Source organism: Tinamus guttatus, unplaced genomic scaffold, assembly GCF_059628265.1.
Source record: "Tinamus guttatus ecotype Peru unplaced genomic scaffold, ASM5962826v1 Tinamus_guttatus_pri_ptg000226l, whole genome shotgun sequence".
Classification (NCBI taxonomy): domain Eukaryota; kingdom Metazoa; phylum Chordata; class Aves; order Tinamiformes; family Tinamidae; genus Tinamus; species Tinamus guttatus.
In genome coordinates this window covers 1,416,543-1,431,643 of record NW_028288760.1, presented here as the reverse complement: position 1 = coordinate 1,431,643, position 15,101 = coordinate 1,416,543, and the positions used below count along the sequence as shown (strand labels likewise).

The 15,101-nt window shown below is 40.9% G+C and overlaps 1 protein-coding gene across 1 annotated transcript in view; it reads left to right on the top strand.

Moving 5' to 3' along the window:
* Nucleotides 1–15,101, top strand: part of MED27 (mediator complex subunit 27) — an 80,094-nt gene that overhangs the window by 31,159 nt on the left and 33,834 nt on the right. The gene's annotated exons all lie outside the window — the stretch shown is intronic.

Here is a 15,101-nt window from a genome sequence, read left to right as displayed (position 1 = left end):
ATAAATATTGCTACCAAAAACTTCATAGCTGTAATAAAAAGTCCCTGGTATCAGAGTCCACAGGCCTAAATTCATGAAGGAACCAAAGAAAGTCTGGACTTTTTCCCAAAATGAGATCAGATCACAATCACCAGAGATTCCCCCTTGCATATTAACTTTAACAAGCTGCTAATTCACGAATCCATAAAATGCTCTATCGCTTACCAATACTGCTAGGAGAAGAATGATTAGAAGGCCAGCTTTAGCAGGACCACAGCTTTGGGAACTCAATATTTTCCGTTAGGCTGCAGTGGTAAATTATGACACATGTTGGCTAATTAATGTCATTGCTTTGTAAGTGCGTTTTTTCGGGGTGTCAAATTTCTCAGCTTAAAAAGGAATTTTCTAATTGAAGTCCATAACCATTGAGTGCTTGTTATTGAGTTGTCAGAGTTTTTAAGAGGACTTAAAATATTTTTAATCATGGTGTCTCCATTTGATCATAATACACAGTGAGAGAAGGAGCAATACACATAGTGAGAGAAGGAGCTAGTCTCCTTTTTTTTGCATAAAAATGTCTTACATATTTCATGTCAAATTGAAAACTCTAAAAAGAGTTGCATCTGTATAAATTGTAATGGGGAGATGTATAACAAACACATTAAAGGTTTGTATATGTCTTTATCTGCGTGTGTTATGTGTTTCGTTCAATGGTGCATTCACCTAGAATTTGTAGATACTTGAAACATCAGCAGCAATTTTGAATACCAAGTTGTCTTTTCTTTTTTTTTATACAACTGTTATCAGTTTAATCGTGTTTTACTTGCTGATCTTATCTGAAGGCTTCCAGTAGTTGCTGAATTTTGGCAGGCTCTAAAGCGTCCGGTGGCATCTCACCAGCTCTCTCTGTATCTCCATTTTGAAGAGGCCTTTGGTGCTTGTGTTTGCTTTTCTGTGCTGGCTTTCCCTGACTCAGAAGGAGGAGAGAGGAATGCTAGATTGATACATGTCTTATTTCTAGCCAAATGGATCTGTATGAGGCAATGACTAACTGCTGCCTTCTCTCTTTCTCCGTCCCCCCTTCTGCCGTCCCTCTCGCGTACCTGCTCGTCACCGCGTTCCCTCACGTTCCTCTCATCTGGCTCCTGCTTCCCGCCTTCTGGCGGAGGCTCCGCGCGCTGTTTACTCGAGTGCTGAAAAACAGGGCAGTGTCTTCTGCTCTAAAGAACAGCCAGGAAACAGCAGCTATTGTGTTATTTCTTTTCCATCCTTGAAATGTAGTAACATGCACAATTAATTGTGTTTTATTTCGTTTGGCACCACGTGCTGAAAGCGAGTGCCCGTTGGCTGCGGGAAGCCCCCAGGCCTGTGTGTGGTGGCCCGCGCCAACGCAGCGGCCCTGACACTGTCACCAGCTCCATGTGGCCCTGCCAGCTGAGACCTGACAGCCACGGAGCACCGAGAGCGGGTGAGGAAGAGGGGGAAGAGAGGCCGCAAGAGGCTGCTTGTGCTCTCACACTTGTACCTGCAGGGAGAGTCTCCTAGGATCAATAGGAAATTTTAGGGGTCTCAGCTGAAAAGCCCGTGACCTCAATAGCTCTGGTGCATGGGGCTTTCTCAGAGCTCCCAGATGATGCATTTATCTTCCCTTGATTGGGAAGGAGTGACCAGAGCAAGACCTTCCTCGCAGTTGTAGTGCTCAGACTCTTGTACTCTGTGATTCATTTTAGGGTGATTGCTGTGACATTTGGAGTTCAGGGGGAGTAAGAGCACTAAGCAATGGAAGTCTGGTTTGTGTTTGACTTCACGCTCAATGTGTAAGGACCGTTGGGTAAAAACGAGTCTTTTTTTGTTTTGTTTTTGGGCACTTCAGCTTGTCCTGTAAATCTCTTGCGCTCTGATGTATTCCCTAACCTGGCACTGAAAACAGCTTGAGTAGAAATCTCTGAATTTGAACTCTGCTGTGGGTAGACCAAAAGTTTTCTTCCTTTTTCTTTCAAAAAGGCAAATGAGCAACAAAAAGCCGAGAATAGCATCCTAATCATAGATCTGGATGGGTAGATTTTATTTCTGCCACTTGTGCTGGGGACACTCAGGAGGTCTCTGGCTTTCTATCTCCATTTCATCAACTGTAAAGGAGAAGTGATGCCTACATTTGTAAAGCACTTGTATTCACTGATGAAAAATGCTAAATAAGGGCTAGTTATTAGTGATTTGAATCAATCCTCCTTCTGACTATCTGATTAAGTGCCTGGATTAATACACAATTTTTTTTGTCAAAATAGGTTTTGAGTTTATTGCACAAAACCTGCATTCCCCCTCCTATATCCTCCTTCCAGAGAAGATGGGTGTATTCGAAAAGTCCATGATTCTTCCAACCTTTGCAGCTGCTCTAGTGAGACACAGCTCTTCAGTGAGCAGCCGCCTTTAAAAGCTTGTTTGACTGCTCAGCAGATGCCTATTCATGTGGATTTGGAAAATAAACTTACAGATATCTCACACTCTACCTTTACCATGTCTTGGTAGGCAAATGGTCAAAACATTGCTTTTTTGTAGTATTGACACCCTGTCAGATTCAATCACTCTTTCATGTAAGTAGCATTATATGATTCTATTGTATTTGCTTAAGAGCTTTTCTCAAGAGGAAAGAACTTAATATAAGATAGTGATATAGTATTCTAAAACAGGATACTATTTTTAACTGTTAATTGAAAGGTATGCGTGTATATAAACCACACATCTAATGATCAGATGTGCCAGAATATTATTTGGAACTTAACTGGTGTAAATTATCATATTTACACTATGAAAAAATCCTGATGAACCTTTTGCCAAGAGTTTTTGAAGGAAAGTTTCTCTTTTTCAGCATTTTGTTTTATAAACAGTATCTAATTACTTCCTAGGGTCAAGATTTTCATTACAAAAGAAAGAGGCAGAATATTCTGCAGATAATGGCAATGGATACTTAAGCCAATAAGTGTTCATTTAAAGACCATATGTTTAAATTATATTTATCTAGTTTGACTTCAATGTGGTAGAGAGGTCTGAAATCCCAGCTAGGAATTCATCCTTCGAGTCCAAGAATTTGACGTTCCAGTTAAGTACAACACCTGGTACGTTGGCTATGGAGAAGGTGGCTGTTTAATAGGCAGGTTTGCACAGTCTTAACCAGTATTATGAACTCCGGGCTAACATTTGGGCCTCTTCTTAAAAGTATTCAGGAGTAAGAGAGCCAAGTGCCCACCTGTTTTCCTTGCTTTTTGGGAAAAGTCATGGAAAGTTCTTTGTGCAGTTCTAAAATTCTGCTTTCCCCCTACTGGCAGAGCAGTATTAAGTATCAATATTCATTAAATACCATAGAGATGATAATGTAATAAAAGAATAATCCTCAGGCCCACACCTATACTTCTCTCCAGAAGGGCTGAAGTTGAGAATATAATTAAAGATTAAACTCTGTTTGCATTCTGGAACATGGAGATATCTTTTTGTACATGATGGGGAATTGTATTAATAAGGAAGAGATCAGTTTCCAATAACTTTCAATGCTAGAAGCTCATTTAATATCCCTGTTCATGTTTAAGTTTCTCCTGCCATTCCTTTAGCTTGACTTTTGCGAGACAGTGCGGCAGGAACTGTAAAAGAACATATTGCTCAAATATAAGACCCTGTTGCTCTATAAGTTAATCCTTTTGATTTAAAGAAAAAAGATTTTTAAAAAATGGTTCCTTACAATGTAAGACAATAATATTTACATGAATAGTGGTAATAATTTTGCAGCTGTGCACCATGTAGATGCATTTATTTTAGTATTTGGTATCTTGAGCACAGTTTCGACCACATTTTACTGTTTTCTTTTTATTTCTGTTTTCTTTTTATTTTTGGTAAATTAATCAACTCTTGTTTCTCAGATGTTTTGTGAAGCTATCTTAGTGTAAATTGCAGTATTTTGACATATGATAAGATTAATTTTAACCTTAACTGGCATATTGGTTTTGGTGAGTTCAGAGTTTATTTGTGCATCTTTAAGGATCTTTTCATACCCAAATTACTTAGTATCTCACTTGGTCCAACTGACAGAATGTTTTAAACAGACTTTCTGTATTGTACTTCAGTGTCTTCCTTTGTAATAAACTCTGTAATTTTGGACAGAGAAGACCTCTGAATACCGCCCTCCTGCCACTAGGAAGGATACACGTTCCTAGAAGCTCTGGTGAAAAACATTTTGTCAAAATAAAATATTAGTTTAAAAAAATGTAATAGCTAGGTCTGTGGGCATGTACCTATGAGCTGGAAAAAGATCTGTTTCTAATTATCAAAACCACATTGCATATGTAAAGAGTCTTTCTACTATTTTTTAAATATTGTAATGATGGAAGGATATGGTGTAACTAATGCTAACAGTATACTGATACATAGTATATATTCTGATACATAGTATATATTCTTTCAGAGTGTTTCCTAGGGAATGCAAATATTGTATAGCATTTTGTTCCTTTAAAGAAGAACCACAGGATAATATGAACATATTCAAACTGCCGCCTACAACACTGTTTCAGAGAATAGCAGGGTCCCCAAGTGAATTACTCAAACCGTGTAGAATATAATAAAGTATAATGAGCAAACTGGAAACTGCTATTTTGACAACTTCATTACAAGAAGATAAGTGCTGAAAAAATCAGATCTTAATGAATTTCATCAGCTATTGGAAATAGGAGAGTTTCAAGTTATTTTAACATACAGCCTGTGTTTTGCTTTGATTTGGCTTTTTCTTCAGGTTTCCCTCCTGCCTGCAAAGGACAGTCGTTCCTCGACAAACTGTTTTAGGCAAAAGGGACTGGGCCCTGTTAAGGAAATAGTGCAGCTGGGTTCCACTTTTAGTAAGTCACATAGATACTTTAGTTTCCTCACATGCAGAAAATATCAGTTTTGTATTTTAGGGCACTTTTAAGTTGTGTAAACCAGATATCTTTGTTTTTTTCTCAACCATCTTTTCCCCTCACTGAAGTTTAAGAAATCTAGTGGTCCTAATTATTACAAAATGGGACGTGGGGTCAGAACACGTCCTTAAGCTCTGTTGGGAAAGCAACTGCAGACGTGGGTGCCACTTTGTTCTTTCTGGTTCTAACAAGTAATGCAAGATAGTTAACTGGTCCTTGTCACACAGATGAAAGGCAGCGCCCTGCTTTTGAAGAGTGTGCTTTTTGTTTGGTTGTTTATTAACAGCCCATGTGGAGGGACTCTGTGATGCCCGTGCTGGTGACAATGGCCCTTTCCCAGGACTCTGCTTTTCACAGCCCATGGCTTTGTTGTATTTCTTGTGCATTTTGTTTAAATATGCAGATACTCCACATGTTAAATGTAATCGCAACTTGGTTCTATCAGTTAAGTGGTATTAACTGTTTAGTACTCAATTTGAAAGAAATGATCCGATTTTTAAAGTTTGTTAACGATAAAAATGTACTATAGCCCTTAGTCCTACAGCAGGTAGCTGCAGGGTATCAGAGGCAACTTCTGCAGCTCTGACTTGTAATTACAATTTTAAGTAGTGTATTTTAAGATGAATTCATCTGACTTGTTCTCTTTTATGCTGTGAGCTTGATAATTTTACACTGTAAACCAGCGTTCAGGCCATAGGAGAAACTCTCTTAGAATATTTATATATTAAAACTTCTTTGCTTTCAAAGAGCAGAGAGCATCTTACCGACATCTGTGTGTGTATCTGCGCTCAGCTGAAGTGTCTGGGTCCCAGGCAGAGATTGCTCTGTGGCTTAGGGAGTTGGGAAGGATCTGAAGAAACTTGGACCTTTATCCTGGTAAGAAGGAGCAGTTCTTAATATAGTCTAGTACGTCTTAGCAGATTCAGTCCCGGGATGTGTTACATAGAGTGGTGGGAAAAGGAGGCATCTCTGTGCATGGAGCACATATAGCCCTGCTGCTGGAGCCGTCGGGTCAGAAAGTGGTTTTGCGGAGCTGACAGTTGCCCAAAACCCAGTAAACAGCTGGGCACACTCCACTCACTGCTGCTCCTGGGTGGGATTTCGCTGGAAAAGTTCGGAGCAGCTGCTTCCCGGGCCCGTTAATGCCCAATAGCGCCGCGGAGCCGACAGCTTGGCTGTTCCGTGCCGCGCGAGAACTGAGATTCTTTGTAAAATTTTAATCTTGATCTAATCTCCTAATGCGTTGATATATGTGACAGCAGGAGTCTCTGTAATAATCTCCTTATTTGTTACAACAGAACAATGCTTTTTTCTTTTTTTTACTATAGTTTTATGCTGAATTTCATTCCACAAAGTGTTAATACAGCTGTGTATTTTCTTACTTTGCAAGTGCAAAAAACCAGCAGGCATTGATCAGCGCAGATTATTCGAAGAAAAGGTTTTGCCTAAAACCAACTGTTCCGTATGATGCTCACTAGTGGGATCATAATGTCTGTCCATACAAAACGCAGGAGATGATACTGAATACTGCTTTAGCCCCAGTAAACTACTGAAACACCTGTGGGTGTTGCAGAACTGCACAGCATGTATTAACACTAAGGAACAAGCTATTATTTACTTACATTTCAGGAAATGTATATTTTTGGGAAGTATTCTAAACTGTGGGAAGAAGGTCCGTATAATTAATGTTTTATTGTTCCCTTCTAGTGAGTGTACAGAAGCTCACGTAGTGGTCTGAGCTGTGATAGATCGATGGCCTTAGCTCCAGTGTCTCCACGGTGAGTGCTTCCATGCACGCATCCCTTGGGATGGAGGCAGGAGCCAGAGGAGACCTTTGGTTTTGATTAAGCAGGCGATAGTCATGGGAGCAGATTACTGATGGCTGTTGATGTTTTGGTGTCATATCCTGCAGACTAATCCCCCAAATAGGATTGCACCCAGTGCCATGTGCAGCCCTGTGCGACTGAGCACAGCGATCAGAGATAATTCCCATCTCCTTTGCTGCAGATTAGCTGGGACACTTCAGGGCCGGGAGACGAGAAAGCTGAATTTCTTGGGACACTTCAGGCTCTCCGCGAGCCACGTGTGCATTTCCTGGCATATGCCCAGATCCAGAGCGCCGTGGAGCCCTCAGTGAACATTAGTATTTCTGGGAATTGCAGCTCTGTTGTACAAGAGCAAATTTCTGCCTCTTTGATGTATGTTTGCCTTAAAGGTAATGTTTGTGCGAGAACCACGCCATTAAAAGGTGGCAATTAATTAAAAGTTGTTCCACAGTCCCTACTGTTAAAAATCGCCCTTGCGGCGTTTACAGCAGAACACTAATATTGCACTGTAGGGAATCCCAGCACTTTCAGTAAAAAGTAAGTTAAGGATGAAGATTTTAATGTGTAATTAAAGACTGCAAATACTAGTTTAACTGCTTGTTTCTGCGTAGCCCCCAAAATGGAACATGCACTACCAGTACTTGGACTAATTAGACACTGAAGAAACAAGCTAGATAAGAGGGAAAATTTGTATGAACCTAATGATATTAAGGCTCTTGCCAATGCTGTGATTTTTATCTTTTGATGCCTTTATTTATTTATTTATTTATTTTTAATTTGAGTATTTGCCCGTCCGTGCTCTTCTACTTGAGAAGGGCCGTGAATTGTCCCTTCTAACTAGCAAGGGTGCAGAGTATGAGAACTGGTTCACTGCAATTTAGTTACTTGACATCTAAAATAACCCTTATTACTTTTTTATTTCACTTGAGGGCATTTTCTGGGTATTCATGTGTTCACAGGGAACCTTGTTGGATGGTTAAATAGGAAAAGCCTGGGCAGCGGATTCTGGCTGAGGACTGCGCAGAGCTAATCTTCGCTGATGTGACCTGGACACCTTGAGTGGGGTGATGTAAAGATCATGCTCTGGGCTGAGCTGGTGTGACCAGGGCGTTCTGCCTCACTTTCCCCGCCATGCTCTGGGAATCACCATTTGGGAACTGCGGAGTGCCGAGAGTGTTTGCTCAAAACCATGCAAGGAAGCACCGAGCAGCTCCCATGCGAGCGCAGAGCCTGGATTTTTGTCTTTTACTGCTGTTCATCAACATTGCTGTTGATGAACGGTTAATTTTTCACAAAATTCAGATTCCAGGAGTGACACCTTACAAAGATAGGAATGACCGTATCATTCCGACGTGCAGGACCTGATAGGAAGCTCTAACTATCCCCTGTCAACATTCATTTTGATAAATGAGTGGTGATGTTTTATTCTGTACCCTCTGTGTTCTTGCCTTTAGGTTCGTTTCGGTGATGGAAGACAAAGTGCAGACACACCAAATAATTACCCGACAAGCTTGGCTGGAGCCTGTCAGCGTGTGTCAAACCCCCAAGACGCCTTGAATCTCTAAATCGTTGAGCTCTTTTGCTGATTGTTACATCCGATGTTTGGTGTTAATATCAAATGCATCGTAGAAGCAGCAAGAAATACCTTGCAGTTTTGATGTATTTTAAGTCAAAATCTAATAGCTCTGTCTAAAATACCACTGTACAACTGAACTCCCCTCAAGCTAAAGTCAGGCTTATCTGCTTTTATTTTTTTACGTACAGACCCTTCTAATTAATTCGTTTTGGCTTTCCCATTCTGACAGTTGCTCAGCGGAGGGGATGCTCTTGCTTATGACAGATTTGTGTGTGTCTTGTCAACGGGCCTCACGACAGAGGCTGCGTTTGTTCTTCAAGTGCTGCCTCTCTTAACCCTCTGCCTGGTGCAGCTTTCTGTGTTTTCCAGTCATTCCGGATTTCCTGTTAATGGATAAGTCTCTTGTGGCCATGGGGAATTCACATTCCCAACTCTGATATTTGGTTTCCAGTTAGGAATGAGTTGGATGGGAGGTCTGGAGTGTTTGTCTGCTCCAATCCCCCACTTGAAGCAGGGCTATTTCACAGCTAGAACAGGTCAGCTTAATGGAATCTCAAAAATCTCCTAGGATGGAGATTCCAGAGTGTTTCTGGGCACTGTAGATATTTTTGGGAAGCTGCCTCTTCTCAATTAGTAATTTTTTAAAACATAGGCAGTGAGAGGTGGATGGTGTCCTGCAGTAAAGGACACCTGTTAAACTGCAGTGGTTGTTGTGCCAAAGGGGTGTTCGTGATCAATATTTATGAGACTTGTATTTAAAATTTGTGCATGATCCTTTCTACTTCGAAAGTTGCTCTTCATTTAGACAAGATTCCTCCTCGGCAACGTGATTGTACAGCATAATAAAGGGGAAGCAAATAGAGGACTATCTAATCTTAAGTATTTCTAAGCATGTGAAAAGAATTTGTTGACGTGCCAGAGCAATAGCGGCTCTTGCAGGACGCTGCCTATTGGCAGAAGATGCCAAGTAGAACTATTTTAATATGTGATTATGCTTTAAAATGGAAATTTATTTTCAATGCAAGGATAGTGGCTTGCAAGACCACCGACAGAAAATCAATTATAATTTTTGCTAGTACAGCTAAAATATTATCTGCTGCAACTAATTTTTTTCTTCCACAATTGCTTTCTTCTCTTTGTTTTTTTATTAACTTGTCAGTGGGGATACAGATTCTGGCAGTGAAGCCTGTGTTGCAACATGCATCCTCCTTCCCTGATCTCTGCTTTTGCTGCTGGTTGCTGGTACCATGATTGAATTATCTATTTTTATGCTTTTATGTATTTAAGCTATTTAATCATGTCGAAGGTATCATCCTCCACCAACAGGCTCTTTTGTTCAAGTGAACCATTTCTTGCTTGTACTATTAGTATTAGTTGCTTCATTAAAAGTGTATGTATATACTGCATCTCGCAGATGGCTGTTTCAGAGAATATTGTGGATTAATATTCACAGTATTAACAGTGGCTGGTATCTTTTGTCTCCTTAGATCCTTACTAGATCAATGCAGTTGCATTTAGTGTTTGCAGTTTGCGTGTCAGAATTTACAGCAAACTTGTTGCTCGCAATTAGGCGAGAAATTGCAAATAATGGAGTGATTAAAGGGGAATGCAGAGAAGCGGGTAACCACATAGTGAGGAGCAAATGCAAAGTGAGCGCGACCGCAAAGCAGGTCTGGAATACACACCAAATCCCTGGCATGTGGGAGGGCAGTGGCAGGACACTCTTTGAGACAGTGGCAAAATGTTTTCCCTTTGTGCAGGGCATCATCTTCAACTCTTGCTGGCTTCATGTTAGTTAATTAATCATTTAATTGGCTGTCATGGTGCCAAGCAAACCTGTATTCTGATAGCTGGATAAATCCGGGAGAGCAGTTTCCTAATGATCGAAGCGGCTCTGATAACCCTGGCCCTTGTGATCATCTTTAGTGGTCCTCTGGTTGTTTTTAGAAACATATTTGCCATAAGGTTGCTCTCAATGGGTGCTCTGCCTGCTCATACACTTAGTTAGTAGCTGTGTGTGTTAATATATGTGAGTTATTTTCCCATTTTCTTCTTGTACGGAGTATATTTTTATTTAAAATAGCATGCTGCATCAATAAGTGGGTGTGTATTGTACATGTATTTGATATTAAACTGTTTTATAGCTTTTGCTCTGTGGCGTAGCGGAGATATTTTTATTTTATTCTTTTTCACAGGTCATGTAATGTGTCTATCTCAGGATCTCTTCCTAGGAAGATGCAGTGCTGTCTGGTGGGTGTGAGTCACTGAAAGATTCTCTAGACAGGTTTTAATCTTAAAAAATACTGGACTTCCCTCACAAAGATGTTTCAGCTGGTGGTGGCACTGTATAATGTGAGCAGCCAACTCGAGAGAAGGAGAAATATAAGCAGAATGCTTAATACAAAGAAAACTGAGGTAACCTTGCATTAAGGTACATTATCAATCATCTCCGTATTTAAAATTTCATCTGTGTGCAGGGAGTGTCTTTAGTCGCTGCAAAAATGTAATTAAATCTTCTCCTGATAGTGATGCATAGCTGACCCCCTCGTTACTGGAGCATCTTAGTAGAATAATAAAGCACTCCCCGCTGCGAGGCAGCGTCCCTGACAGACAAGCCAGACACTGGGGCTGCTCCTGGGGACAGGTTCAGCGGGCTCCTGGCGTCAGCAGGGGCTGCAGGAAACCTTCTCTTGCCCCCTTTGTAGCCCAGCTGCTGCGATGCCACTTGGCAGAGTCCCAGAGCTCTGGCTCGTGACCGTCCAAGAGCTGCTCCGTGTCCCTGGCTCCCAGCAGGGCGGGCAGAGTCTGCGTTTATTTTCTGATACGAAGACTGTCAATGTGTAGGGACTTTGTGCACCTATTCTTTACTTATACCATGAAAAGGTGTCTAGAAATGTGAATCTTCTCTGCTTTAAGGAATGTCAAGTCCATTACTTAAGAGGACTTGTTTTTCACAGTGCTTTGAGCTCCCATGCTCACAGTAGGTGCTCAGAAATATATATATATTGTATATATATAATGTATATACCTTATTTGATACCGTAGCTGGTTTAGTAGTCATACTTCTACTTCCTTAAGAAGATTATCATTCCTTGTTTCATTTATAGTTTTCTCTGCTAATGGTCTTACATGAGCAGGATTGTGTTTATTTTTAAAAAGGCTGAAAGTAGTTCTAAAGCAGCTGTCCTGCTTTAGATATATACGTATATGTGTCTAAAAGCCGCTTTATGTTTCACTTTCTAGAGATGTTTTTTAGGTAATGTCAAGAAATGCATGCACAAAAATATACTTATGAATAGAATCTATTTATTTACTGCAGGGTTTTGATTTAGTTTGGGGATTTCTTTGGCTTTAGCCCAGCTTTCTGTCCTGGTAAGTACTCTGTGCAGCACACAGGAGCACATAGGCAAAGCAGGACTGAGCATTTGAACAGCCACAGTGACCCTAGAGCCTTCCTGATCTTCACAGTGGTTGCACCCTGATCCTGGTGCATGAGGGGGAACATCTGATGAGGGGGGGAAAAAAGAACCTATTGCAGGAGTGGGAAAATCACCAAGAAGGTGGTGTGGATTTTCTGGAGCAGCTTTGCTGCTGGGTTGGGGCTGCATTTGTCAGCTGAAGAGCAGCTAGCAGGATAAGCCCTTTCCTCTAACAGACTCTTTACTTCTGCTAGTGGTGGTGCTGGTAGTGTTTGAAGAGAGTTTTGTGTGTTTCCAGGTTGCTGAAGGGAATTAATCTGCCTCCCCGCTGATTTTCATTCGGAGCCACGTGATTAATTTCCATAACCCTTATAAAAATCCCAAGCTGAGGAAACTTGCGCTGAAATGAGAGCAACTTGTTTAAAAAGCCACAGTGGAGGGGAAGTGCTGCAAAGCGCTGTTCAGAAAGCAATATTTTGAAGGGCGGCTTCTCCCCAAATGTTTGTGCTGGAAGACTTTTAGGTTTATAAATACCTAATTGTACTCGTTATAAGCAGTTTTCCTGCTGGAAGGGTATAAAGATGACCTTGCAGGAGACTTTTGCTAAACCTGAGTTTTAAGATAGATTTCCCAGCTCTGCACTATCACAGGCAGATCGAAATATTTGGTCAAAGCGTAATCCTGAAGAGAAATCTCTGGCCTAATTATGAAATTCCCTCCAGAAAGCTTAAAAAATAGGAGCTCATAAAACTTGAAATTGGTGTTTGGTGGAAGTTTGTGTAATAAGTTGGTAGCACTGGATTGTACAAGTTGCTTTTTTATTTATTTAACCATACTTAGCCTTTTTGTTTCTTCACTTTCCTCCTCTATAAAAACGTTAATTAAGAGCCTGGTTATCCGTTGTTGGATCGGGTGGAAGCTGGTGGAGTTCAGGGAACAGGTGACTGGATGCACCTCTTTATGCAAAGGTGAGAATGGGGCTTTCCATTTAAATATTAGTCCTTCCCTAATTTCCAAAGGGGGCAAGTCTGAATGCAGGCTTTGGGGCCTTTATAGAATCATTATGGTTGGAAAAGACCTTTAAAATCATCGTATTTGGCACAGTAACACCAAGTCAGAGCTGGTGACTTCAATCACAGACTCCATAAAAGTTGCTGGGTGCAGTTAATGAGACTGAATGGTTTGTGGCCACCCATCTGTACTTTATTCTTCAAAATTGGGCTTCAGTTCTTGAGAAGACACCATGAAAAGACAATTTGAGTTACCAAGGAACATGACCAAGTATTACACACCACCTGCTGTAACACTGTTGTCATTATTCCAATATATACTGTACTTTTTTAATTCACACTGACTTCCCTCCATAATTACAGAAGAACAAATTGATCTTAAGTATCCTTAAAGAGTGTTATCAAGTATTGTAAGTACCCTTAGAAACAGTGCTATTAAACCTTGCCTGTTTCTAACGGTGGTTTATCATTTTAATAAAGTACTGGATCTTGAAGTGAAAGCCCCTCTTCAGTGCTCCTTGAGGTCTGTTGATAAGGCCTAAAATTGGGTCTTGGCTGCTTAGTGTTTCCGTTTTCTGTAGGAATAATGCAATTCTAAAGGAGCAAATGGGATATGTAATAATATGTCACTGTGAGGACGTGGCAAAAGCCATATTTTTAATCATTGCAATCTTAGTTAATGCCTTTGTGTCTATGGCCCAAGGCCTTTTGTCTTGGTTGTGTTTTCTCTTTTGCTCAGTTTGCTCCTTCAGACACTTCAAATTCAAGTGTTGTCATAATCTTCCCCTGAACTGTGTGTGGATTTTAGCATGATTACAAGCTTTAAAAGCCTATCTGTAAAATGCAGCAGGAATCCAGTACAGATTCAAAGGTAATAGATAACTCTAAGTCTTAACTTACATCTGCAAGAATAAACCCCTTTGATAACCATCGAGTATCTTTGCCCTGATAGCTTCTAACAGGGCATGAAGTATTAGGTATGGTAGAATAAATTGCCATCCACCACACACTGTGTGTTGGATAATGAAGGCTGAAGGTCTGATGGACGTGCTGGTGCCTGTGGTAGGTGCTGACACTGCAGCCACAAGAAGCTATTTTGTTTTTAGCCAAAGGTAAAAGAAACATTTGATAAGGATGAAAAATTCCACCGAGACAGATATATATATATATATATATATATATATATATATATATATATATATATATATTTAGCATGGTGACTGTTGTGGACTTAAAGAATGATTTAAAACTACACAATACTGCACACATACTATCAGCCTGTAGTTTAACTAGGGGGCACTTTTAAGTGCAGAAACTATTAGGACTTTGGTGACTAAACCAATATAAATAAAACCTGTCTTACGAAATGCTCTGCTCTTCTGTTTTGATATTGTTAAAAATCCTCTGGAGAACTATATCCTTACCTCTCCCTTCTTGCTATCCTCTCTAATTTTTGCTGCCTTCCCTAAGTTCTGGCACTTGGTGTTCCTAACACAAATGATGTCTTCCTTGCAGCACTGCTAATAATACGGTCAAGCCCAGTGCATAAAAAGGTCTAACTGTGCAAAACATGGTATGTTTCTTATTCATCAATCTCCAAACCCAAAGGTAAAATCTCCCTGGCCTTGATAGATACAGAATACGTAATAGGCATCATGCATCATCTGTAGCCTTTCATAAAAGGCGGCAAGTATTGTAATTTCTGCTCTGCTGAGGGAGAAATAAAGTACAAAGCCAGAAAGTTGAGAAGGCCTTTTCCCAATAATTCTTAAAATCAGGGCTGAAAATAGTGTTAAAGCAAGGATGCAGGAGTGACAGTATGGAGTAATGTGTAGCATCAGGGTCCCGTCGTGCACACAGAGTAGAGACCATGGGGTCTTCACCAGCTGCAAGGAGCCTGTGTGCCCTGTTTGGGAGTCCAGCCAGCATAGCCTTACGGTAGGGAAATGTCTATGTGCACGTTTAGGGTAATGAGGGGCACAAACAGCTTGACGTGTTGGAGTAATTCAGGAACCATCCTTGGAGTTTGCTCGTGTGTCACTGGCTCTCACCAAGCCCCAGAATTCCTGCTCTTAGCATTTATGGCGCTCGCAAGCGTTGCCTCTGCGGTTCCGGCCCCGCCGCTGTTGCGTGGTTAGCGTTGTTCATCTCAAGGTGTGTGGAAAAGATGTTTTGCACCAAGCATGTCGAGCAGCAGCAGGCTCGGACAAGATCCTAGGAATGGCCATAAAGCAGCTGCGGGCTTGTTTTATTAACCAGCGTTCGCACATTCCGATGTCCATATTCTTCCCTTGATTGCTGCTGTGAAGTTGAGGCATTTTGAAGAATGTTCCTCCAAAGTACAAAAGGAAGCT